Source organism: Pan troglodytes, chromosome 13 (assembly GCF_028858775.2).
Source record: "Pan troglodytes isolate AG18354 chromosome 13, NHGRI_mPanTro3-v2.0_pri, whole genome shotgun sequence".
NCBI classification, from domain to species: domain Eukaryota; kingdom Metazoa; phylum Chordata; class Mammalia; order Primates; family Hominidae; genus Pan; species Pan troglodytes.
The window spans coordinates 12,392,033-12,411,385 of record NC_072411.2 but is presented as its reverse complement, the minus strand read 5'-3'; the positions used below and the strand labels follow the sequence as shown (position 1 = coordinate 12,411,385).

Genomic DNA, 19,353 nt, shown 5'->3' with positions numbered 1-19,353 from the left:
ATTTTAGCAGATGGAACTCCTACTATTAGCCCAACTCTTGGGTTGAAACAGTGTGTCCAGGAAACCCTATGTTAAAATGCAATGTGTTGGGGATATTGTTCCTCTATTTGCTTGAGTTAATTTTCAAATTAGTGTACTCTTGCTTAGCTGTGCTCTGAGGGAATGAACAAAAGATTGGTAAACTCTGATGGAGAACACTGGTCAGACAGGGCACATAGAATCCCTGGGGATGGTGGTTCCTGGCAAATGGGGGAGGAGGCCCTGAGCCAGGCTTGGGCTGGGCTGGAGGAACATGAAGATGGGATCTACTCACAACCCCCAAAACTGAGGGGTCCTGGTAACACATTATTTCACCCTCAGCCATGCAAATTTATTATTTTTATGGATAAGATAGTTTTAAAAAACTAATTTACATTGAAATGTTAAAATATTTATATAGAGATTAGAAATATTTATATAGAGATTATTGGGAATCCCCTCCTAAAGCCAAACATAAAAACTACCAAAAAAAAAAATTCTGTGTAGGCTAAGATTGCAAATGACTGATGGAATGTCATTTAAATTAAACATGGAAAATATATTTCCTCTTTAATAAAGATCTAAATTCTATTCTTTTTAGGAGCCTTCAGAAATGAAATTCAACTATTAAAAAAAGTATAGAGAAGCCTTTAGAAAAGAAACTTTTCTTTTGCTGTATTATATATTAAAGAACTTTGATGAGAATAGTTCTAAAGTGTTTAATAATCGATTCCACTGATGTTTCTAGGTATTGTGGGGAACACCTAGAAATTAAATCTTCATCTTTGGCAGATCAGAGGCCTATTATTTTTAGGTAAAACAATTAAAATCTGCTTTTAATAAATCACAAATTTTGCAAGTTAGCCATTAATAGTAAGTGCTTTTCAAAGTTTGGCCCAATACATGAAAAAGCCAGAAAAACATACCTGCATTAGTTTTGCCCATCACCTTCTTATGCTGGCCTCAGGAGATTTATTAACAGCATTCAATATTTTAGGTAGACTGGATGTGGTGGCTCATGCATGTAATCCCAGCACTTTGGGAGGCTGAGGTGGGAGGATGGCTTGAGACCAGGAGTTCAAGACCAGCCTGGTCAACCTAGTGAGCCCCTCGGTCTCTCTGAAAAGAAAAAAAATTTAGGTATCCTGTGGCTACCTCCAAAAACAAACTCCAGAGGAACTGAATTTTCTTTTTTATTTCATGTGTTGGGATAATGGCTTCTTTTGCAGTTACTTACGAAGAATTTAAGGGTCAGTAAAAATATTTTTTCATCCTTAATAACATGAATTCTCTAATTTGTGTGTGATATAATGCTAGATATTGTGCCAAAAGTGTTACATAGACATAATCCATGCCCATTTTCAAAGATAATACTAATATAGAGAATAAGAATCATTATTATTGTAGTAATTATTATTTTAGTAATAGTAGTAATAATCAAAACAATTACATCAAACACTTATTAAACCCTTATTATGAGATAGGTACTGTGTAAGCAATTTCCACATATTAGCTCCTTCAATGTGATCACTAACCCCATGAGGTAGGTAGCATTATGTCCATTTTATAGATGCAGAAACTGAGCTTTGAAGAGGGAAAGCAACTTGCCCAAGGCCATGCAGGCAGTCATTGATAAGGGTGGGGAGCGAGAAGTTGAAGTCTGAGATGTAAGTTCACAGACACGAGTACACAAACACGTACAAGATACTCGTATGACATGTGGGGTTGCTTGAAATATGTAATTGACTTTCCCCAGCACAAGAAAGTGTTTGGACAGATTTCAAAGGGATCTAACACTTCCTCAGAGGACTGCCCTACGACATTTTTCCGTGTGCTTTTCTGCCTCTTGTCCTATACTTTTGGCATTTCTTCTGCTCTTAGAGGCAATGAGTCAACAGCATATTTTTAGCACCTCCTGTGTGCATAGAAGTGGCCCCTGACTCAATGGGAGTGTATAACTACCATGGGCCAAATCAGTGTGCTTTCCTGTTAGCCAGGGGATTATAGAAGAACACGCTCCCCTGATTCCAACAGAACTTGCTGCCACTCTGATGTCTTCATTGTAAGGCCTCTAAATGAATGTTCAAGAAATTCATGTTAAAGGCACGTGTCATATGTGTAACTTGTAAACATTTGTGTACTTGTCTCTGTGTCCTTACACCTCAGGCTTCAACTCTTGTTTTTACCTTTATCAATGACTACCTGTGTGCTGTGTGGCTTTGGACCAATTGCTCACCCCCTCTAAAGCTCAGTTTCTGCATCTGTAAAATGGATATAATGCCGTATATACATAGATATAGATATACATACACCAATATATATACACACATATATATGTGTGTATATACATATATATATAATATACAAACTGAAATATATAGTTATATAAATATTTCAGTTTAAGTTTCAAAAATCACTGGAGGGTATTTTTATAATACCCTTCAGCAATTTTACCTGCTGCCTTTGCACATTCTGGTGAATTTCTAAATGGATGTCTGATAGAGATTAATCTTTTAATGCATCATAAATAAAAAAGAAAATCACAGAATGATGTAGCTGGAGAGGACCTTGGGGATCTAGTGTTTCATGAAAGATTAATGTCCTTGATCTGTTTGTAAGTGTTTTGGAAAAATCTTCCATGGTCAAATAAAACTTGGCAATGTTGGATTAAAGTTAAATAGGTTTTTTTTTTCCTGCAGAACTTCATAGTCTTTAATATGCTAATATGTTTTGTGAATCTACAAGGAATGAAGTGTTTCAATGCTTATTTTACCCAGATTCTCATTTTGGTACAGGCTGGTCAAGCTGAGTCAGCTAGTATATTCTCTAGATGGAGATGATGGCTGATGCCTTTTTGAGAGCAAGAGAGTCCCCAGGGGAAGCAAGGGTATATCAGTTGCTCCATTTCATGCCAAGGATCCTCAGTCTTTAGAGGCTCAGAGAAGGCTGAAAGGCTACTCTAGGCTATCAGGGCTACCATTCATTGTGACCCATGCTACAGAGAAGCTTTGAGCTCAGTGCAAAGGAGTGACCAGCCCTTGAGAATCAGGAAAATTTATTTATTCCTGACCTAGTCCACTGAGGACATACAAGGAATGGGGCAGGGGAGTGTCACCAGCTATGGTTACAAGCTAGTCTGATTCTCTTTCATTAAGAAAACTGGTCCCTGTGAGTTTAGATTGGGAAGCACCAGGTTAAAAAATTTTTAGGCCAGGAGTGGTGGCCACTGTACTCCAGCCTGGGTGACAGAGTGAGAATCTGTCTTAAAAAAAAAAAAAGTTAAGTGATGTCTTCTGTTGAGGACCTCTCAGAACTTTTAATATGAAAGTGTGCATTGTGAAGAATGGGAGTAGAGTGTACAGGAGTTTTAAAAGCTACTTGGTCATGAAACTCTTGCTTTGTGCAGGATTCGAGGGGCACTAACATTCTGAGGAAAATATTTTGGGAAACATTGATCTAATCCAAACTTCTCATTTTACCAGCAAACAACTGTGGGGCCCTCTAAGTTTCCTTTCTCCATCATTGTGACAAATTCATTGGAATTAATTCAATCAAACCTGGGGTCAGCTTTGAAGAGATTTATTTAGCAGATAAATCTGTTTTGTACATTTTGAGGGAGTTCTGAGTTTCCATAGTCAAAAACCACAAATCAATTTAACCAACCTTTATGGAATATCACCTATGGCCCAAAGACCCTTTAGCTACAGTGATGGTCTACAAAAATATAAACTGTAATTCTTGCAATACAGGAGATTAGTAATAATGGTAAATATAATGATGATGACACCATGAATAGCTAACATTTATTGAATGCCTTTCTATTAGTCAGGCACTTTACTAAGTATTTCAATCCTCCCAACAATTTATGAGGTAGGGATTATAATAATTCCCATCTTATAGTGAGGACACTGAGGTTAGGAAATTATCCTAGCCTAAACGTTAAGTGTAAGCATGTATAGAAAGGTGTTATCAGCCTATAAGACATTCCTTTATGAGTGATACAAAGTCCTATATAAATTCAGAGAAAAGAAAAGTGGTTTTAGAAGTCCTTGATCAGTGAGTGTGAAGCATGTGGTGTCCCGGTTACTGTTTGTTTGCCCATCTGTCCTCCCTCTGGGGATCAGCACCCCCTTACTTTGGAAGAATTGTTTTCCTTTTCACTGTAAGGTTCTTTCTGGCTATGCGATGGGGCACATTGCCTCAAACTAGCCCTGTTCCAGTCTTTGAGAACCTTGAAATTGGAACCAAGGGAAGAGGATTGCCTCTTGAATGGTAATTCTCTAAAATCTAGTCTGAGGTGCTGGTGCCTAATCCCTGGGTCTGTGGAAGGAGCTGGGCTGTGAGAGGGGAGAATGATGTCGATGTCAAGAGAGAGGCAGGTGCTAGGAGCAGAGAGATGGAGGCCTGGAGGGTTTCTGGGCTTCTCTGAGGCTTAGGGTTTGGATCATTGTCTTCAGTACTGGAACAAAGGATTTACCATACCTGCTCTTCTGGGAATGAAACTGTCCTGCTTTGCAAAATAAAGTGTCATTAGAAAGAGATCTTAAAAACCCCACACCATAGACAGGTGCACAGATCCGTAGAAGTGTTAAAGTTCTGTCTGTTGGATGCTAAGCCAAGACTTTTAAGTATGTTCTAAAAAGAAACTGGTGTGTGTAGGCTGTGCACTCCCAGGGAGATAAAAAGTTAGGAACTTTATGGGTTGGGCTTGGTGGCTCCCACCTGTAATCCCAGCACTGTGGGAGGCTAAAGTGGGCAGATTGATTGAGCTGAGGAGTTCGCGACCAGCCTAGGCAACATGGTGAAACCCCATGTCTACAAAAGCTACAAAAATTAGCTGGGCGTGCTGGCATGTACCTGTAGGCGGGAGGATCGCTTGAGCCCAAGAGGGAGAGGGTGCAGTGAGCCATGATTGTGCCACTGCACTCCACCTGGGTGACAGGAATTTTATGGGGAATGGGATCTTGGAGACTGAGTAGAGACTAGAGGAAAAAAAAAACTACCTCCCCAACTGGCCACACTATCCTTTAAAAAAAGTTAATTGACAAATTAAAATTGTATGTATTTACGGAGGTATAATGTGATGTTATGATATATGTATACATTGTGGAATAATTAAATCCAGAGAATTAATAGATTCATCACCTCAAAACCTATCTTTTTTGTGGTGAGAACATTTGAAATTTATTGTCTTAGCAATTTTGAAATACACAATACTTCATTGTAAACTACAGTCACCATGCTGTGCTGTAGATCTCAACAAAATGTATTCTTCCTGTCTCAACTAAAACATTGTACTCTTTGACAACATTTCCCCATTCCTCTCACCCCCTCCAAAAACACCCATTCTTTATGTTGAAGAGAATGGCTAAAAAGTCCCAGCAGGTTTCAACTGACAGCTTCAGTGGTTGTCCCATCACACTTCAATGTTATTAATAGAAAGGGGAGGGGCAATACATAATTCGGACAGGCAGAAAGTACCATTGTAACCACTTTCCTGACTTCACAGAAAAAGTCCTCTTGTTTTCCTCTGTAAAATGGGAACTGCGTGAATACCATTCTTCTTTTCTTCAGCCTCCAAAGAAAAAACAGATGCAAAGCCTTTTATCAATTGCAAAACAGTATACAATGTGTGTTATTACTCACAGTTGTCTTACTGTGACCAAACACTTTATAAGCCTGTGGCAAGTCAGCCTTACTCTCAGGAAGTGGACAATATTTGGGGAAGGAGAAGCAGCAGGATCTTTCAGGACAGTAGCCTTGGTGGGTCCAAAAATTCCTTGAGCGAAATGGGAGACAAAACTTTCTTCCTGCTTTGGGGTTTATCCTGTTAGTCTTGTCTCTCTTCACTCCTATTTTCTATGGAGAATTTCCTGGTTTTGGAGTTTGGGTGCGTTTTATGGAGAGGAGGAAGAACATCTTTAGCTCCAGCAGAATGAAAGGATACATGCAAAGGAACCTAGCACAGTATGTGGTACCCAGTTCCCCTTTAACTTGGCTTTATTCATTCACTCCTGGTAGGGCATTAATAAGGGATTTAGCCCCCTCCTATTGAAAACGATTAATTCAGGGAAGAATTCAGGCAGTGTGGACAGATACAGTGTAGGCCAAGCCTGTTTCTAAGGCAGGAGCTGGGTAGGGAGGGTGAGAAGGGCGAGAAGAATAGGGAAATTTGTGTCGTCTGTGTTGCTGCTGTTGCAACCACCACAACAAACAAACAAGTGAAAAAAAAAAAAAAAAAGAATTGTCCATACCGGAAAGTGTGCTGTTTTGGAGGAGGCTGGGGAAAGTGTGGATGGCTCGAGTGGGTCCTGTTGGATTGAAGTCTGACAGTGGTGATTCCCTTCAACAAATGGTCGGGGTGGGAGGGTACACACACACACACACACACACACACACACACCCCACATGCAGCGCCCAGCCTCCGATTTCAGCGCTGGCAGGAGATAACCATTCTTAGCTCGCCTTTCCAGGGTTATTTTTGGCTGAGGCTGTTCGCTGATGGCAAAAGGTTTCAGCCCCCTCCCAAATCCCTCCCCGTGCTTGTTCTAAAGAGAAACTGGTGCGTGTAGGCTGCGCACTCCCAGGGAGACAGGGAGACGGGCCTGGCGCCGGAGAGGAACCCGGACTCTGCCCAAAGTCTCGCCGCCCGCCGGCTGTTTTCTGGCGGAGGGTGTGCCCCGGAGGGCGGCGATCGCGCGTGAAGGCTGGGGCCAGGCACGGGTGCAGGCGTCACCGGGGTCAGGCTAGCAGGCCCTGGAATCAGGCTTTTGGGACACCCCGAAAGTGAGTCCAACTTGGGGAGAAACTGAGGACACCTCGGGCGGTCTGGCAGCGGAGAAGGTGGGCGGGAGAAAACTTTACAGGAAGGCAGAAGCAATCTCCGCCGACGGAGTCATCGAGCAGCCGCACTGAGAGGAGGGGCGGGCAGTCCCCAGGCGGGTGGGTGCAGGGCGCAGGGTGCTGACCTGCCAGAGAGGGGGCCTGGGCGCGAGGCGGAGTCCCAGTGCGCGGCCAGGTGGGCGGAGGCCCCCGGCAGGCTGCAGATTGCCTCCGGCCCCGGAAGCCTCAGCAGGAACGGCCAGGAGGCGCCACGGAGGGGAGCCCCATCCCGGTGCTGACAGTGCCCACCGCGCCCTACGAGGACCGGCGGCCGGCCGGCGGCGGGGGTCTGCGGCGACCTACCGGCCTCTTCGAGGGCCAGCGCAACTACCTGCCCAAATTCAACCAGAGCGTGCTATAGTCCATCGACCTGCGCGACCGCCGGGGCTGCACCACGGTGGTGGGCAGCGACGGCAGGTACTTTAGCAGGACGGCCATCGAGATCGTGGGGCAGATGGCTGCGGCCAACGGGGTGAGTGTCCGGATGCCCCTCGCTTCCCGCCGCGCTGCCGCCATGCCCTCTCCTAGCCCTTGTCCCCCTGCTGCCTCCGGGCCCAGCTGGGAGGCCCCTGCCCGGACCAGGCTTTGCCTCCTCACTCCCGCGTCCTCACCCTCCAGCGCCCCACTCCCGCCGCGCTCGCAGCCTCCCCGGCGCACCCCGGACACTGGGTTCTATTAGTACCCACCGCCCCCAAAAGCCTTGAGGGGTGTCCGTCGTTCCTGGAGCCACTCCGGGTGCCCTGGACTCTTCTCCGACTCTGCACACATCCCGCACCTGCTCATTTTTCTTTCGGACATTCTCTTACCCGGCCCTGTAGATTCCAAGGCAGCTCCCAGTTTTCCATATTGTTCCCAACGCGTTCACTGCCCACAGTCCCCACACAAACTTCTTTCCCAGGCTCACAACATAGTCCCTCTGCCCCGTGCCCTTTTTGCAATAATCTGCCAGTCCCCTAAGTCTTAGCTCTGCCTATTTAACAGTAGTGGTGTCTCAGAACACACACACACACACACACACACACACACACACACACACACACACACACACATGATCCCTGACATATTTGGCAAGAGTAGGTCCTGAAGGTTTTTAATATTTTGGTTCTTTAACCCAGTGGAATTACTGAATGATTTATTTAATTAGGGTAGGGATGGAGTGGATCCATTTGTTTGATGCTAAACAGCCTGAGCTCGCAGTTCCCAGGGGGCATATCTCTAAATGGTCTGAAATGAGATTTGCAGTGGTTTTCTTAATGCAATTCCCAACTTCTCTCCAAATGCCTTTTGACATTTGACAACATTTCATGCCTCTTCCCCTTTCGCTTTTCATCCTTGTTTTCTCTCCCTTCTCCCACGACCTCGGTAGTCTTCTGCAATCCAGATTCTCAGACTTCGGGTTTTTCTCCCTCTGCCCCTTTCCTCTCTGTCCTATAACTAGAAGCACCTTTTGGCATAGACCCGTATCCCAGTTTCCTCTTTCCCAGGTCCAGCAGCATCTCAAGGACATCTACAAGAGGGATACCTAACTTCAGGGGTCTCTGAATGATATGTGGGAAACATCGTCTAAAAAGGTAATTTGATCCTTATTCATGCAACCAGACCCACACTCATAGAACTTGTCTTTAAGGGGAGTGTCTTGCAGATGTATAAATGAGTGTTAACATCTTTAAAAGCAAAACTGAACATTTCCCTGGCATTTGTATTCCCTCCTTCCTTCCCAACCCTTTCCTTTTCATTTTCTCATTTATTATTAAAAACATTTTTAAAGGATCTCCATGCTTCATATTTATCTACTATAATTCCTCCTTCTCGGTGTTGCAGGGATAGGGAAAGAGGATTTTTTAAAAAACACAATAAAAAGCAATTGGGAGAAACAGGGCCAGTGGTGTTGGGGTGGGTAGTGGAATTGTGATTTTTGACTCCAGTAGACAATGATGCTGGATATATGGGGTTTGATTTCTCTCTGGCTCCTCACTTGAGATTGATGAAGTTTGGCTAGAATCAGGGAGTTGAAGAGAGGTTGACAAATGGTCTTTCACTCTTCTCTGACAGGCTGTTCCTGTGGAGTGATGGAGAATAATGAGCCTTGGGAGAGCTATGGGAGCTCTCACACTCCTTCCCGAGCCAATTTTTTAGGGAGTGAGAGAAACATGGCCTGTCCAATACTTGTTGTGGGTCAGGATATTTTTGAAGCTACGGTTGTTGATTTGCATGGGAAAATTATTATGTCTTATTATTTCTTGTCCCACTTTACCATAAGGGCTCCTCAGCTTCTTACTTCAATGGGTCTTCCATGACAAACACACTTTATTAGCTCTAAGAGTGGAATTTATTTTAACAGATAATTAGCATAGGTCAATATATGCTTAAAATAGAGTCAAATTAAACGCACTAGCTGTTATAAAGGACAGCTGACAAAATCCACATAGAAGCATCGACTCTTAAATAATCTGAAAGTACTACTACTAAGAGGGGCGGGCATGGGTGAAGGGAATGGTGGACATGTTTCAGAATTTCAAACGCCAACTTTAACCAATCATTTCCTCATTTTGTTCACCTTCTTGGGGGCTTATGCTAAAGTGAAGTGAATAGCCATAAGGCTGGCTTCAGGAGAAAGGTGGTCTAAAAGAACTGGATAATTCTAAGCAAAATTGGTCTCGAATGATTGAAAATTGATGAGAATGTGCTTGTCTCCTGATTTGGCATCCTGAGTTAGACTCAGGAATACTGAACATGGATCCCAAAGGCTTTGGTCTTTTTTGATATCCTATTGGATAATCATAAGCAGGCTAGAAAAATAGGAAACTAGAAATTTTTCTCTTTGAACTGACAAATCTGACCAGTGGGCTGCATTCTCTATATCTGAAATATCTTGGTTTTGATTGAAAAAGTTAATTTTACAAAGCAATTTTATTTTTTTAAATTAAATTTCATTTTTTTTTGACACAGGGTCTCACTTTGTTGCCCAGGCTGGAGTGCAATGGTACAGTCTTGGCTCACTGTAGCCTTGACCTCCCCAGATTCAGGTGATCTTCCCACCTCAGCCTCCTGAGTAGCTGGGGCTATAGGTGCACGCCACTACGCACAGCTGATTTTTGTGTTTTTACTACTCCTAGGGTTTCTCTGTGTTGCCCAGTCTAGTCTCAAACTCCTGATCTCAAGAGATCTGCCTGCCTTGGCCTCCTAAAGTGTCATGAACCACCATGCCCAGCCTACAAAGCAATGTTCTAGGAAAAACTACAGTTACTCTTTGATTATGTAATTGCTGGAGAAGAAAAGCATGGCATTTCTAAAATGATGAACTATATTACTTATATTTTAATATCTCATAAAGTTTGAAATAGACATTTCAAACATAAACATGTATAAAAATTTTTATAAATTATAAAATCAAAAACATTTTACAATTATTTTATTATAAAATTATTATAGAATCAAAAACATTATAAATTTAAACAACTTTTTAAAAAATTTATTTTGTGATTTCCCATGGAGTGATGGAGAATAATGAGCCTTGGGAGAGCTATGGCAGCTCTCATACTCCTTCCTGGGCCAACTTTTTTAGGAAATGGGAGAAATATACCCTGTTCAATGTTTATTGTGGGTCAGGATATTTTTGAAGCTATAGTTGTTGATTTGCTTCAAACTTTAAAAAAATTATTATAAAATTATGGGATGTAAAAAAATTTATTATAAAACTTTGAAATTTTCAAACTTTCAGAAAAGCAGAGAGATGAGATTAATGGCACTCACAGGCAAGCATAGAACATAGATTGTAAACATTTTGCTATATTTGTGTCATGACTATTTTTTGCTTGTGTTTGAAAGTATATTAAAGAAAATGATATTTTACCCCTAAATTCTTTAGTACAGATTTCTAAAAAAATAAGAACATTTTCCTGTATAGTTACAAAATCATCTTTTCAAACAAAATAAAAAATGGCTTTTTTATATCATTTATTACCCAGTCCACATTCAGATTCCCTCAATTATTATGAAATGTCCTTTTATTTTTTGAGACAAAGTCTTGCTCTTTCACACAGCCTGAAGTGCAGTGAAACAATCATAGCTCATTGCAGCCTCAAACTCCTGGGCTCAAGTGATCTTCCTGCCTCAGCTTCCTGAGTAGCTAGGACTAGAGGTGCACACCACCATGCCCAGCTAATTTATTGTTTTTGTAGAGATGGAGGTCTTACTACGTTGCCCAGGCTGGTCTCAAACTCCTGGCCTCAAGTGATCCTTCCAGCTTGGTCTCCCTGAAATACCTTTTGTGGCTGGTTTGTTCAAATTAGTTTCTTCTAATCAAGGGACACACATTGCATTTGATTATTTAGCTCAAGACTGTTTTAACCTGGAAAATACACATACTCTTTGTTTATGTATTTATTTAGTGAAATTGACTTGTTGAAAAACTAGTCAGTTGTCCTGTAGAATATTTCCCCTTCTGGAATTTTCTGGTTGCTTTTTATGGTGTCATTTAACTTTTCACTCTGTTTTTTCCTGGTTAACTGGAAGTTAGTTCTAAAGGCTTTTAGGCCTGCTATAACAAAATACCAAAAACTGGATGACTTATAAAGAACAGAAATTTATTTCTCACAGTCCTAGAGGCTAGCAAGTTTAAAATCAAGGAGCATGTGGTTTTGATATCTGGTTAGGACCAACTTTCTGGTTCATAGATTGGCCTTCTTGCTGGGCCCTCACATAGTGGGAGAGACTAGCTAGCTCTCTGGGGCCTCTTTTATAAGGGCACTAATTCCAATCATGAAGCCTCTGTCCTTATGATCTAATGACCCCCTAAAGGCCCCACCTTTTAATACCAGCACCTTTGGGGTTAAGATGTCAACATATTAATTTGGGGAAGACATACACGTTCAGCCCATTGCAAGGTTTAGTTAGATTCAGGTTCAACTTCTTTTTTTAAAGACTATTTCATAGGCAATAATGTGTATTCACATCCCATCATTAGTGATGGTGAGATGATCGCAAGGTTAGGGTGATCACTGCCTATCTCCTCTGCTATATTCCCCCTTGGGTCAAGCCAGTAGTCTGTGACGTGAACTTTGTACCATGTGTATATTCAGTTATATTGTGTATCAAGAGTTACTTGATTGTTTTAACATTTATTAATGATCCTTGCTTGAGTTGATTATTTCATTAGGGGTTTCAAAATGGTGAATTTCTAATTCTCTAATTCTATCGACATGTTTTAGCTGGCATTTTTCTATAAGCAGACCATTTTCTTCACAACTGGGTTATTTGGCTACCCTGAAACATAGTTCCTTCCGGGAAGGCAGAACATATGTTTATTTCTGTCTTTTAAAAATTACTGGTGTTTGGAGTGAAGATTAGGTGAGCTAACTACCTCCACAGGTGACAAATGAATTTTGTTTTGTCTCACTTTTGCTTTTTTGAATATCACTGTGGCTGCTTGGATTTTTATATTTAATTTGAATGGATTAGGGAATAAATGAGAAGATAGGTTTTATCTGTTTCTGTAGTTTTTATGTGGCTGTGTGAACTTACTTTTAAAAATTCCCAGAAATATTTTAATTCCCCTTTAAAGATATAAACTATGTCATACTATAAAGCAAAAGAAAAACCAATCATGTGAAGAGTAAACAATACCGTTTAAACGAATTGTGGTTAAGCTTAGTTTGTACCTAATTAGTTTTTTATTTTCTTTCTACTTTTATCTGCTTCAGAGCCTCTTCAGTGGTTTAGATCTTCTATGTGTCAAATTATTCTAATCTCTTAAAAAGTTTAAGAGCTAAAATACATCACAATGACTACAAGAATGCCTTTGTCCTTTTCTGGGTAAGTACACCTAAGGCAACTTCTTTTTCTCTTCTTTGTTCTCTTCTTCTTTCTTATTCTTAAATCATCTTCAATATTGGACAGATGACAGCACTATGCCTGCCTCAAGATGTTTCTGACTTTTTCTTTTTCTTTTTTTTTTTTTTTTTTGAGATGGAGTCTTGCTCTGTCACCCAGGCTAGAGTGCAGTGGCACAATCTTGGCTCACTACAACTTCTGCCTCCTGGGTTCCAGTGATTCTCCCAACTCAGCCTCCTGAGTAGCTGTGGTTACAGGCATGCACCACCACACCTAGCTAATTTTTTGTATTTTTACTAGAGACGGGGTTTCACCATGTCGGCCAGGCTAGTCTTAAGCTCCTGACCTCAAGGGATCTGCCTGCCTTGGCCTCCCAAAGTGCTGGGATTACACGTGTGAGCCACTGCACCCGGCCGTTTCTGACTTTTTCTAAAGTCTTCTTTCTCTGGAGATGACATTATATAATAGCACTGTTCAATAGAAGTTTCTTTGATGATGGAACTGTTCTATAATCTGCATTGTCCCAGCCACTAGCCATATGTGACTACTGTAACACTTGAAATGTGGCTAGAGCAACTGAAGAACTGAATTTTGCATTTTACTGAATTTTAATTAATTAAAATAGAAATGCATATAACCATAAGTGGTTAGTAGCTACCATACTGGACAGCAAAGATCTATAATTCAGCATTTAAAATCGATTTTGTTTTGTTTTCAAAAATGGAGTCAGACTGTTACAACCCAAAAGAACTGTAGGTTAAATTAAGGTAAATCCCCAAATACTACATACACATTTGGGAAATCCAAACCAGATTTTTTCATGTGATAACCACACCCTCTTTTGACTTTAGCCTTGGAGGTAATGGAGTATGGCAGAAAAAACCCTGTATCAGCAGCTGGAAGACTCACCTTCTTTTCCTAGCTCTGCCATATATTGACCAAAAGAGTCAAAGTCCATTCAGATGGTTGAAGGGCCTTGGAATTTTGTTTTTGGTTTTCACATACAAGTTGGAGGGCAGATGCGTTAGCCTCTTGAAATACCCAGAAACCACTTGTTTCCTCATCTAAAAATCAGGTATGACAGGATCATTTAATTATCCTGGAAATCAGATGAAGCACTGCATATGAAAGCACTTTGTAACATCGATAGCACTGGGAAATGTAAAGACCTTTTACTGAAATATAAAGGTGTATGGTCAACTGAATATATCTCAGATAGTTAGGATTTGACTGTATATATTGAATATAACCTGTAGTGGGCCCCTTGGTAAACAGCTTACAGTTTTGTTGCAAGTTTTAGCCAAGAGAAAATTTATTTGTTGACTAGTCATGCCCTTTATTGGCCACATGATGAGCAGCCAAGATATTAACACACAGTGCACCTTGCAGAATTCAAGAATGTCTCAGTGTCTTGTGAACTAGGAAGCTGAAATGCAGTGGTATGCAGAAGGCTGGCTCAGTAGGAGCCTTGGGAGTGTCCTCCAGATAGATGTTTGTGCAGGTTGTGTTTGATTCCAGTTGGCCATGAAAAGCTGGTTGCTCTAAAGAATGAGAATATACTTGGTTTTGCATTTACTAGAACTATCTGGGGAACAAATCTTGGGGTGGAAGAAAGAAGGGAGGGAGGGAAAGCTGTGCTTCAATACCTAGGGCTTCTTTCCTGGAATGGATCTGAGAATCTGGGATTGGGTGGCTAATATCTCATCTCTAGAAGGGAGAAAGAACTGGGTGGTGATGGCTTTGTATTTTCTATTGGAGTTCACTAGAGAATAGGTGAATGGAATGGGCTGCTATGATCCAGACATTAGGGAGGACAGGTTTGTGATACATTAGAAAACTTGAATGAGCCCTTCTATGATTCTCTCTTCCCTCTTTCTGCTTCCCGTTCTTAATCACCATCCGCAGGTTGTGGAATTAGCAAATCTATTATGTGAGCAATAGCAAACTTACAGGAGCCCTTGGCTCCATCTATCTCCCTGTTTGTGTCAGTTCCTTCTGGATGCTTTTAGTCTGTGGTCTTCATTCACTCTTTTTCTGGGGAAGTAAAAGGAGTGGGACAGATTATGAGAACAGCTGGGTCCTCCCAGTTGCTGGGGTGGTTATTTTAAGCTTTGTTTAATGTGTCCAGAGACCCAGATGGCATTTTTAACTAAGCTGCTTTATTAAATCTTGTGATAAAGCATAGTGATGTTTATTGAAAAGGCAGACACGCATCAGCAACATTATGCGTGGAACTTGCTCTAAGAATTTTCTATAAAACATCTGTTCTCTTTGAGCCTTTTGTGAACTCTGGAAGTTTGCTAGTTTCTATACAGACTTGAGGACAAGAAGTTGGAACCCACTTTTGGAGATGTCCAAGCATAGGTATTGGAATCATTAATCCTAACCCTCTCAGTTTTAAGGCCCCGGATACCCTTCTGTTAGACAACAGTAACATGAGCAGGCACTGTAATAACCTTTAAACAAGATGATTTGGAAATAATGGACAAGAAAAATTAGTATAAATTGTTTGGGGATTTTAAAATTAAAGATAAAAAGCTAGGGCTTCAATGACCTGTGCCAGCCTATAGCCTTAAGAGTCAATTTGCAAACACTCAAGATTTGGCCAATATGCCTCTACTACTTCTACTTAACACAGTCAAAGGGAAATTTTTAGATTCTTTCATCTGATTTGACTCTCTTAGTTACGAATAAGAGGATATCTAGAATATATATGTGACTTGTTAAAATGAAAATCCACCTTCTCTGAGTCTTCAAATATCTTTCATATCTTACATTTTTTAGTCACATCAACTTTTGAAGTCATGTCCGTAGTTGTATGAAAAGAAAAATTTCAGGAACATTCAACCTCAAAAGTTCTTTTTCTTAGTCTGAAGTCGTAGAAGCATTTGACTTTTACTTTCTCTTTTTAAGTTTGTACTAGTAGGTATTTTGTATAAATATAATATTTAATTATTGCCTTTGTATTCTTTTTCTCTAGTAAACATCCTGGTTTTTAGCTATCAATATGTAGTTTTACATTTAGGGATTTCTAATGGAAAGAGAAAGGAATCTGAAATCAGAGGACGAGAGTTTATTCTACTTGACCAAACACATACACAATACTGGAAGGAGAGTTTTACAACAAATATTTAATATGTATGACATGTAAAACGTTTTTTGAAATCAAGAAAATTCAAACAATTCAATACAAATATCATCAATAATAACACATGAACAGGTGGCCAACCTTATTAATAACCAGAGAAATATAAATTAAAACAATCCATCAACTTGTAAAAAAGATGAAATTACCCAGAGTTGGTGTAGGTGATGGAAAATGGTCATGTTTGTATACTGTTCATAGAAGTTAAATTGACATAACTTTTTGGTCAGGCAATTTGGAAGTATATATCTAAATTAATAGAGTAGTTTTCTAATAACCTGGGAATCTCTTAATCTAAGAATCTTTGCTGTAGATTTTTCTAGAACAAATGTACAAACATCTGTGTACAAGGGTACTCACTGCAGCATTTTGCTAAGGAAAAACTCAGAAAAAATCTATATGTTCAACAGAGAACAGGTACATAATTTATGACACAACTGCACAATATACACCACTAAAATAAAGGATATAAATTTATATGTAGTATGAAAAAGATGTGAATGATAACTTGTTGGTGAGAAACAGCAATGACTGGAATATTGTGTGTCACGTAATCCTGCTTTTCTGTATATAATGTAGGCATAGAAAATAGGATTGAAAGGACATACTCTAGTCAACAGTGTATATAGCTTGGGTGGAGGGGGTGTATAATGGGGAAGGAGAGTCCCTTTTCCTATCTATTCCATATACATCTCTGGATTTAAAAGATCATACATGCATATGCATTACCTTCAAAATTAAAATGATAAAGACAAAAGGAGAAGCTTTGGATTTGAATCATGATACTACTGTTTGCAACTTCTATGACCGTGGGGAAGTCGCCTAGCCTCCTGGGGTTTATTTCCTCATTTATAAAAATAGGGAAAGTAATAATACTTGTCTACATATCTTCTAGGGTTGTTGGGAGGATTGAATGTGATAATGGGTTACAGCATTATGAATTATTTATTCATAGAACACAATTATTATAAAAATAGTTTGCTCTGATTAAAATAAAAGAAGGACGAGCTCGTGTGTGTTTTTCAGTCCCAGTAGCTTTACTAACCAGAAAGCGCCTGCTGATGTGGTGATCACAGTTGCTTTGGTGCAGCTTCCTGTTGACTTTTGGCAATTCTCCACGCTGCTAGCTAAGGCTGAGGTGGCGACTGTGGAAGGTGTGATCTCCTCCCCCTCCCAGCACACATTTGTGTGCATACTCACACTCAGGCACACACAAACACACACATGCACACTCTATCACAGTACATGAGGTGGCAGCAGCTGCTCCGGCATAGACTTTCACACAACATAAAGGGCTTTTTTGGTGTGGCCTGTGCATTATTTCCTGTTAAGCATGAGCTGAGTCAGTGCCATGCTTTTCCATCTGAAACCTTTCTGAGGCTCAGGCTGTGTTAAGAGCAAACCCTCTCCCCTCCATGCCCACCCCATGGCCCTCTACTGAAGCCAGATCATAATCTGCTCATTTCATGAGGATTTTCAAACCGAATGGACTGGGCCATGTGAGAGATCACTGAAAGGAACAGACGAAGCAGAGGCTAAGAGACTCCACGCTAATCTGCTGAGTCATCTGAAAATGCACAGCTGTGGCAGCTCACGGTGCTTTAAAGTACTTTGGCAGGATGTTTGTTCAGGGGGCCTGTTCCTGCAGCCCTGCTGAATGTTTGGTTAGGAGGCATAATCATTTTTTGGATAGGATCTCCCAAATGTAAGGTGATAGATGCTAATGTGGAATATGATACAGAAGATCCAGCTTGGATGTCATAAATAACAATAAATTGTTTAATCTTGCTGAGTTGTAAATCTATGATTGCCAGAGGTCTTTAGTTCACTGGAACATAGTATGGGGGCAGGGGCACTTAGCAAATAGGCAGTTATTATTTTCCAACCAGACAGAAACTGGTCTGATGAAATTTATCTAAAAAGGCATACACATGTATTTTAATTAATTGTGACAATTACTCAGAGAAAACACATGGCCCTAAAGAGGCTGAGGGGTTTTTTTGTTCTACCTATAAATGTATATGTATATTCACCTATATTCTACCTATGTATAAGTAAGAGAATGAGTTTTTTTTGGGGGATATATATTTATACGTATCTATACAGACAGATATACACATACTTAATTTCTGTGTACCTATTAAGGTGCGGTGACAGATGGAAAGTATTTTTAAGCATTTAGATAGCTTATTCTATAGCATATGTGTGCATATAGCCCTCCCATAAAGCTTTGTCTCTTTTCTGGATATATTTAACAAGAGGCTAGAACAGAGTCCAAAATGTCAGAAATGTTTGAACATTCCATAGAAATGAAGGAGGTGTTTCCAAATGACCTATGTTTCTATGGCAAAAAATAGAACTTGTGCTGCGTTGGATGGGTCAGGAGTAAGGAATATAAACAGTGTAAGTATGGCTATTCCAGGCAGAAATCTACCTTGTAAGAACAGCTTTGTGCAGTGAGCTCGACAACATTGATCAGTTAGCAGTCCAGTTCAGTACAACATTGATCAGGTAGCAAGACGGTTCGGCAGTGCCAGTCGGAGACACAGATGGTGACAATCAAAGAAGATGCAGGTCAGGACAAGGATGCAGACATGTACCTGTCACTACCATGGACTTCAGCAGCTTCTTAGTGAGCAGGTTTATGATCAAAGAAGAAAGACATCGTTGATATGTAAGCATGTTACAATTAATTTCCTGTTTAGTTACTAGCAAACTACATCCAGTTTTTAGCTTTTAGGTTTTTTTTTCTTTTTTCTTTTTTGAAACAGGTTCTTGTTCTGTCATCCAGGTTGGAGTGCAGTCGTTATCCAAGCTCACCGCAGCCTTAAAATCCTGGGCTCCGTAGATCCTCCCACCTCAGCCTCCCAAGAAGCTGGGACTACAGGTGCACACGACCATGGCCAGCTAATATTTCCAATTTTTTTGTAGAGATGAGGCCTTGGTGTATTGCCCAGGCTGCTCTTGAGCTCCTGGCAGTGTAGATATTTCCATGTTTATACAGATGATGGTGTAGATATTTCCATGTTTATACAGATGAGTGTGTAGAAATTTCAATGTTTTTAAAGATGGCGGTGTAGATATTTCCATGTTTATAGAGATGGGGGTGTAGATATTTCCATCTTTATAGAGATAGCGGTGTAGATATTTCCACGTTTTTAAAGATAGCGGTGTAGATATTTCAATTTTTATACAGGTAGCGGTGTAGATATTTCCATGTTTACAGAGATGGTGGTGTAGATATTTCCATGTTTATACGGATAGCGGTGTTGATATTTTCATGTTTATACAGATAGCGGTGTAGGTATTTCCATGCTAATACAGATAGCGGTGTAGATATTTCCATGTTTATACAGATGGCTGTGTAGATATTTCCATGTTTATATAGATGGCAGTGTAGATATTTCCATGTTTATGCAGATGGTGGTGTTGATATTTCCGTGTTTACAGAGATAGCGGTGTAGATATTTCCATCT

The 19,353-nt window shown here is 40.5% G+C and overlaps 1 long non-coding RNA gene across 1 annotated transcript in view; it reads left to right on the top strand.

The window, feature by feature from the left end:
* LOC134808077 (uncharacterized) overlaps positions 1-18,715 on the top strand; it is a 30,990-nt gene extending 12,275 nt beyond the window's left edge. Inside the window, exon 3 of the long non-coding RNA XR_010150273.1 lies at positions 18,649-18,715. This is a non-coding gene — a long non-coding RNA (uncharacterized LOC134808077). The remainder of the gene's footprint in view (positions 1-18,648) is intronic.
* Positions 18,716-19,353: the final 638 nt, after the last annotated feature.